Here is a 7,661-nt window from a genome sequence, read left to right on the forward strand (position 1 = left end):
CAAATAGGACATAATTAAACTTAAATGCTTTTGCACAGTGAAGGAAACTATAAACAAGGTGAAAAGACAACCCTCAGCAGGGACGGGGGAGCCTGGTGGGCTGCCGTCTATGGGGGTCACACAGAGTCGGACACGACTGAAGTGACTTAGCAGCAGCAGCAGCAGCAGCAGCAGCAGCAGCAGCATGGCAGTAAATAATAGAAAATGAAACAACTGACGAAGGGTTAATCTCCAAAATATACAAGCAGCTCATTCAGCTCAATACCAGAAAAACAAACACTGGAATCAAAAAGTGGGCAGAGTATCTAACCAGATATTTCTCCAAAGAATACATGGCTAATAAACACACGAAAAATGCTCAACATTACTCATTATTAGAGAAATGCAAATCAAAACTACAATGAGGTATCACTTCACACCAGTCAGAATGGCCATCATCAAAAAAATCTACAAACTATAAATGCTGGAGAGGGCGTGGAGAAAAGGGAATTCTCTTGTACTGTTGGTGGGAATGCAAATTGATACAGCCACTACGGAGAACAGTATGGAGATTCCTTAAAAAAACTAGGACCAAAACTACCATATGACCCAGCAATCCCACTACTGGTCATATACCCTGAGAAAACCATAACTGAAAAAGATACATGTACCCCCAATGTTCATTGCAACACTATTTACAATAGCCAGGACGCGGAAGCAACCTAAATGTCCACTAACAGATGAACGGATAAAGAAGCTATGGTACATATATAAAATGAAATATTACTCATCCATAAAAAGGAATGCATTTGAGTCAGTTCTAATGAGGTGGATGAACCTAGAGCCTATTATACAGAGTGAAGTAAGTCAGAAAAAGAAAGACAAATACATATATTAACACATACATATGGAATCTAGAAGGATGGTACTGATGAACCTATCTGCAGGGCAGCAACGGAGATGCAGACACAGAGAAAAGACTTGTGGACACAGTGCAGGATGGAGAGAGTGGGATGAATTGAGTGGCTAGTGTTGAAACATATACATTACCATATGTAAAATTAGACAGCCAGTGGAAATTTGCTGTATGGTGCAGGGAGCTCAAATCTGGTGCTCTCTGACAACTTGGAGGGTTGGGAGGTGGAAAAGAAGTTAAGAGGGAGGGAACATATGCATACCTAAGGCTGATGCACGTTGATATATGGCAGAAACCAACATAATATTGCAAAGCAATTATCCTCCAATTAAAAATTAATTTTAAAAAATAAATTAGTTTTAAAAAGAAGCTATAAAATGAGTAAAATATTGAATTTTATGTATATTTCATGACAATTTTTAAAAAGTACTGAAGAATATAGAATCACGTGGAAATATGTAACCAAATATTCAATGGAGAAACAATTTGCAAAAGAGTACTCAGTATACACCATTTTCACAAAAAAAATGCACACAGACATGCACACACAGAGCACTGAGAAAGTGTCTGGAAAGAAAATGCCACAGTGTCCACAGTTCTGGATAGTGGAACAAAAGTGACTGTGATTTATTCATCTCTATCTTTTACCTTTTCTGAGGCTGAACCATGAGCACTACAGAAACAGTCATGTCCCTGAGAGTAACTTGGGAGGTTCCATAAGCTATGCTGAACCTCAGAATAGACTTTCATGGGAGTGGTTCTTGAGAGTGGGGAATGAAGCAGAGAGAACCCCTGAAGAAGTGCTGTCTCCGGGGAACCCCAGCAGGACTCGGCCAATGGACCAGCTGTCCTACTCCACACTCAGTCAGATTTGTTACACCCTAGGGCCCATCATGTGGAGCTTGGATGTGAGCATTTGGTGAGATTTACTCATTTTTATTAGAAGTACATGTCAAACATTCATTTTTGCCAGTTTGTGACTATACCATTATTTCCTCCTGTTGAGGGACATCAAGCTGGTTTCTGACTCTTGACATTTAAAAATTGCTGTGGGACTTCCCTGGCAGTCCAGTGGTTAAGATTTCACCTTCCAATGCTTGGGAGTGCGGGTTTGATCCCTGGTCAGGCAGCTAAGATCCCACATGCCTCATGGTCAGAAAAACCAAAATATAAAATAGAAGCAACTGAAACAAATTCAATAAAGACTTTCAAAAGCTGGTCCACATCAAAAAATCTTTAATAAATAAATAAAAATTGCTGCTATGAATATCCTTGTACCTGTCTCCTGCTTAATCACAAGATACATCCGTAAGATACTAGCTGTGTTGTAGGGCTTGTAGATGCTACAGGTTGTTTATAATAAAAATTCCCTGAATTATCACAGATTGAGAAGAAGGCCAAGTACATTCCAAGGTCTTAAACTCTCCTGCTGTCTGAATTTTCCCTCTTACCTCTTTTCCACGTGCTCTCAGGAGTGGATAGATGTTACGGGTTCAGTGACTCATAATGACCCCATTAGGCTCAGAGATTTGGGGCTTTTTAATCAAAGCTAAAAACTGTATTGCTTTTCTAATAAAATGGGCATCTGAGACATTGGTCAGCAGAGTTGAGTGAAGGGGGAGGTGTTATGGATTGAGTGGTTTGTTTCCACCCTTAAATCATGCCAGGTAGGTGGCCACCAACCCCATACTGGGGACCTGGCCCTAAGGTGAAGGTCAGCCAAGAGGGAGGGTGGTGATGTTGCCATAAGGTAGGTGTGTGTGTGTGTGTCTGCTTGTGTTTACAGTAGGGGACAGCCAAGGTACCATCTGCCGCATGTCTTCCAGATCAAAATTCTTCCATTTGACTGAATAAATTTTTCTATCTACCACTCTGACATTTTCCAGTTTCCCTTTGTGATGGGAGTTCTCCTTTGTAATGGGAGAGGGGTGTTGGTTGATTTCTCACTTTTTTTTTTTTTTTTTTTTTAATGCACGTAAGTCTCAATTCACTCCAAGTAATTATCAGGAAGGTTTTAATGCTTTAAATGAGGTAATCGCTTCAGAGCCAGCCTGATCTCCGCCTCTGTATTATCGTCCCTGAGGTGGAGAGTCTGGGCAGGGAGGGGTCACCTCTTCCAGAAAAGTTCTGAGGCACAAGCTCCCAAAAGCATTCAAAGGGAAAAGAGAATTAAACAAAAAATATGAGCATCCCTATAAATAAAGCTTGTCAGAGAAGCACCCTTGAGTTTACAGAAAGGAAAACTTTAAAAAAAAAAAAAGAAAATATGCCTTCCCATTAATGTTCTGTGGGCGAGCACAGACAGTAGGGAAAAGTTCTGGAACTGGTCAGCGACCTCTGAGTTTCTGCACAGCCAGGAGACTTCATTTCTGGGCTCGTGGCTCATTCAGCAACCAAGACAGAGCATCACTTCCCTGAGAGGGTCCCCCGCGCCCCCGCCACCCCCACCGCCACTCGCATAGTCCAGCATCTGGAATCTGACCTTGGAGACTCAGCACGGTTTATTTTAAGACCAAGCCACTCAACAATGCCCACACACTCCTTACTGATAGACGAAGTTCAAAGGTGGCTTAGACGGTTCCCAGAATAGAAGCGTCTCTGCTGCTTCCGGCAGCACTCCCTGTGTGACCGACAAGGGCGGTCTCAGCCTGGCTGTGGGCGCCCGGCTGCCTTCACCTGCCCGCGGCTCCCTGCTGCACCGACTGGTGGTTTTCATCCTTTGCCCAGGCAACCAGGGTCTCCAAAACCTGCACAGACATCAGAAGAACTGGAGTCTTAGGACAGCCTGTTTGTAGCTGCTGCTGCTGCTGCTGCTGCTAAGTCACTTCAGTCGTGTCCGACTCTGTGCGACCCAAAGACATAAAAATTCTTATGATTTTTAAAAATGTATATAGAAATTCCCCAAGAGCAATCAAGTTTGAACATTCATATTCCAAAAACCCCTGGCCAACATTCCAGCAGTGTCAAGCTTACAAGTGTGCACAGGCTCTAATGATTACTGTTGAAAGGTTCATTTTGTCCCCTCCCAGCCAAAAGTTACTAAACCCTAAAACGTTTCAAAACTTAAAATACCAGCCTAAAAAGCTGTTACTTCTTTTAGGACTTATCTAATCTGTTTTCATAATATTTCAAAGAGAAGATCCAGGCTTGATTTCACAGACATGTAGACTTGAGGGGAAAATGATTTGTCCAAATTAGTACCTGCTCCTTAAGCCGGTTTGCTGTGTAAAGCTATTTCTTTGGCTGGCTTGCCCATTCTGAAGACGATCTGCACCTTGTCATCCATCATCCACTGTGTATCATCAGCACCCTGTGGCACCGTTTCCATGCTCCGCCCACCACCCTGGAGGCCCTGCACTCTCACTTCCTGCACCACTGACCCACACCACTTTCCCTACAGAGTGAAGTTTATCCCCACCCTCAACCCAGGTCAGAGGTCTGTTTGAAACTTTCAAGACAGCCCGGTCAAAGGCACTTGTTTGTACAAGCATTCTGCATGCCTGTGCTACAATTGCTAGCGACATCTTCCCAGCCAGTCACAGCAACTTCTGCTTCTCCTTCCTTGTCAGTTAGTTACCTTTAGTCGGGTTCTTCCAGAGGCTCCTGCTCCTGATAAAGTCCTCAAGCACCCAGGCCAGCATGCTCCTGACCCTTCCCCCAGAGCTGGCTGGCTCCCCATTATAGTCACCACCCTGCACAATTGTAATCACCTGGGACTTGTTTGGAGCTTGTTTATCCTATTGCATTAATTGTGTCTTTCACAATAACAGATTTATGAAATTTTCATATATAAACACATCACAGACAGAGACTAACAAGACAAAAACTTTTAAAATTTCTTACTGAAATGCACTCACTGTCATTATCAGTTTAAAAGGATCAAAAGTTTCTTGAATGTAAAGCTTGCAAAAATGTATGCTCCTCTATTACTTGCCAGCAAGAATGTATGCATCAGTGAGATAAGTCCAATTTAAGACTTAGAGAATTCAGTGATGGAGCTCTTTGATCACTTTTATTTTCATTCCCATTGTTTTTAAGAATAAAAAGAAAAATGGAGAGTGGTTAAAAAAAAAAAAAGCCAAAGCAAAAAGGAAATCATGGTTCACTAAATGTCAAAACCCTGAATTTGAACTCTTCAGAGAGCCATCAATCACAGAGAAGTGTTTTTTCATGAGGTAAACACCACAGGGGAAAGGAATGTGTCATACTGGTTAAGGGTGGCAAACATGACATGAAATAGCTGTAGATATTGAAAAATTAATTCCTCCTAAATGAAGGGTTATCTTCTTAGCTAGTCCTCAGCTGATTAGGAAAATCAAAGCAGAAACCAGCAAAATTCTGTGGGTTTTCCACTGTTAGACTTGCCTACTGTTCTCAGTGGTGTTCTCTGGGCTTTTGGTAAATGCAGAGTGGCTTTTGACTTGCTTTTATGTTACAAATAGAAATGTATATTTAGGAGACGGTGCAAAGGAAAACCCCAGTGTGACGATTTTCTCTCACAGACACTCTTGGGTAGTCACTGCCACATTCTGTCACCCATGCGTGTATGTGTGTGTTTGTGCATGAGTGTGTCCCTGAGCAGATGCATATGTGTCTAACTCAGCTTAACAGTGGTTGCCCCTGGCTCTTGTCTATGTAGTTTTACAAAGTGCATTGCTTCCACAGTGTCACTAGCGTGATTTTTTTTTTTTTTTGGCCACACTGCATGGCTTATAGAACCTTAGTTCCCGGACCAGGGACTGAACCCAGACCACAGCAGTGAAAGCATTGAATCCTAACTACTGAACCACCAGGGAATTCTCTGTCTGATGTTTAATTCTAACTATCAACTTGGCTAGGCCATGGCATATAAATGTTTGGCCCAATGTCTGCTGCGAAGGTAGTTTTAGATGTAATTAACTTTTAGATCAGTAGAGTTTGAGAAAAGCGGATAAGTCTCCATAAGGTGGGTAGGCCTCATCCAATCAGTCAAAAACCTTAAGAGAAAAAAAATCTTTGAAATCCCCAAGAAAAAGGGGATTCTGACTCTACATGAACTTTGGACTCCAGTTGAAATATCAGCTCTTCTCTGGGTTTCCAGCCTGCTAACTTGCACTGTAGAGTGGGACTTGAAAGCCTCCACAAACCGCATTAGTCAATTCTTTAAAATAAGTCCCTTATCTACTTGTCTATCTCTCTTGGTTCTGTTTCTCAGGAGAACCCAGACTAAAACTCCAGATAATTAGCTCATGGCACCTTTCTTGTGGGTGGAATCTAAGCAGTGCCACCACCAGTGATGTTCTTGTGAACATCATGGTGGATCTTCTCAACCCCAGACCCATACAGTGAGACACAGTCCTTGCTCTCCAGGCGCCCCCAGTCAGAAAGTGAAGTCGCTCAGTCATGTCCGACTCTTTGCAACCCCATGGACTGTAGCCTACCAGGCTCCTCTGTCCATGGGATTTTCCAGGCAATAGTCCTAGAGTGGATTGCCATTTCCTTCTCCAGGGGATCTTCCCAACCCAGGGATCGAACCCGGGTCTCTCGCATTATAGACAGACGTTTTACCGTCTGAGCCACCAGTCAGAAAGGAACTATCAAACAGAGATACTGGGAAGCTGAGAGGAGGCAGACAAAACCCACTGTTCAATGGGGTGGTCAGAGAATGTTTCTGGTGGGAGAAAAAAAGCTTGGAAAGAGATCTCTAGAGAGATGAAATGCCTTCTGGTTCTTTTGGAAAAATGAGTGTCAGAATGATGGTGGAAAGGGCCGCTAGTCTTGGTGCTTGGGAACATGGGCTGAATTCTGCCTCAGCTGATCTGTACCGGTGTGAGCTTATTATTCCTGCATTGCCGTGGTTCCTCGCATCAGAAGCCCCTGCAGGACTTTAAAATGCAGCGTTCTGGGCCCTACCCTGAGTTTCTCGGTGGGTCTGAAAGGCATAATAATTGCATTTCTCAGGTGATGTTGATGCTAATGGCCCTTGGGCTACACTTTAAGAATTTATCTTATTGAGATAAGAAGTAAGGATCCCTCACTTCTAGATGGAGGGTTGGGTGAACCATTGCATATGCTGATCTATAGGATCATTTACCCATCAACTTTGCCCAGATCAAAAGAAAATCACTCAAGGAAAGATGAGGTAGGTTTTAAAAACTTTTTGTTTTATATTGAGGTACAGCCAATTAGGTGGCTCAGTTGGTAAAGATTCTGCCTGCAATGCAGGGGACGCAGGTTCGGTCACTGAGTCAAAAAGAGAAGGAAATGGCAACCCACTCCAGTATTCTTGCCTGGAAAATCCCATGGACAGAAGAACCAGGCAGGCTCCTCTCCATGGGGTCACAAGAGTCAGACACAATTTAGTGACTAAACCACTATTGCAAATTAACAATGTTGTGATGATAGTTTCAGTAAAGGGACTCAGCCACACATATACATGTATCCATTTTCCCTCAGGGAGGTGGTTTAGTGCCAGCCTTTCACTGGAGGAGCAGGAGATCACACACGTGAGCCCCTCCTCCCCCAACTTCTTCACAACCTCACCCACCCAGTTTCCTGGGTTACTCAGGAAAGGAATCTGGGTATGGAAAGTGGACTCAAATTCAATTTCTGCCCATCTCTCAGGACGATTTTCAATTTTTCAATACAACAGTCCCTGGAAAATTCTGTTCCTATAGGTGTGGCCAGCAGGATGCTCAGGAATGAAGGATGAATGGTTCCCATCTCAGTCATGACCACCTTTCTGTTACCTTGTAACTGGATCTCGCTTTTTCTGGAAACTGGTGCA

At 43.1% G+C, this 7,661-nt stretch overlaps 1 long non-coding RNA gene across 1 annotated transcript; it reads right to left on the reverse strand.

Annotated features, from left to right (window-relative positions):
- Positions 1-1,403: 1,403 nt before the first annotated feature.
- Positions 1,404-4,208, reverse strand: LOC132659249 (uncharacterized). The gene is made up of 2 exons (XR_009599475.1): positions 4,097-4,208; positions 1,404-3,642 (listed from the first exon to the last, which is right to left on the reverse strand). It is a non-coding gene; the product is annotated as an uncharacterized LOC132659249 (long non-coding RNA).
- Positions 4,209-7,661: the final 3,453 nt, after the last annotated feature.

The sequence above is a fragment of the Ovis aries genome, chromosome 2 (genome assembly GCF_016772045.2).
Source record: "Ovis aries strain OAR_USU_Benz2616 breed Rambouillet chromosome 2, ARS-UI_Ramb_v3.0, whole genome shotgun sequence".
Lineage (NCBI taxonomy): Eukaryota > Metazoa > Chordata > Mammalia > Artiodactyla > Bovidae > Ovis > Ovis aries.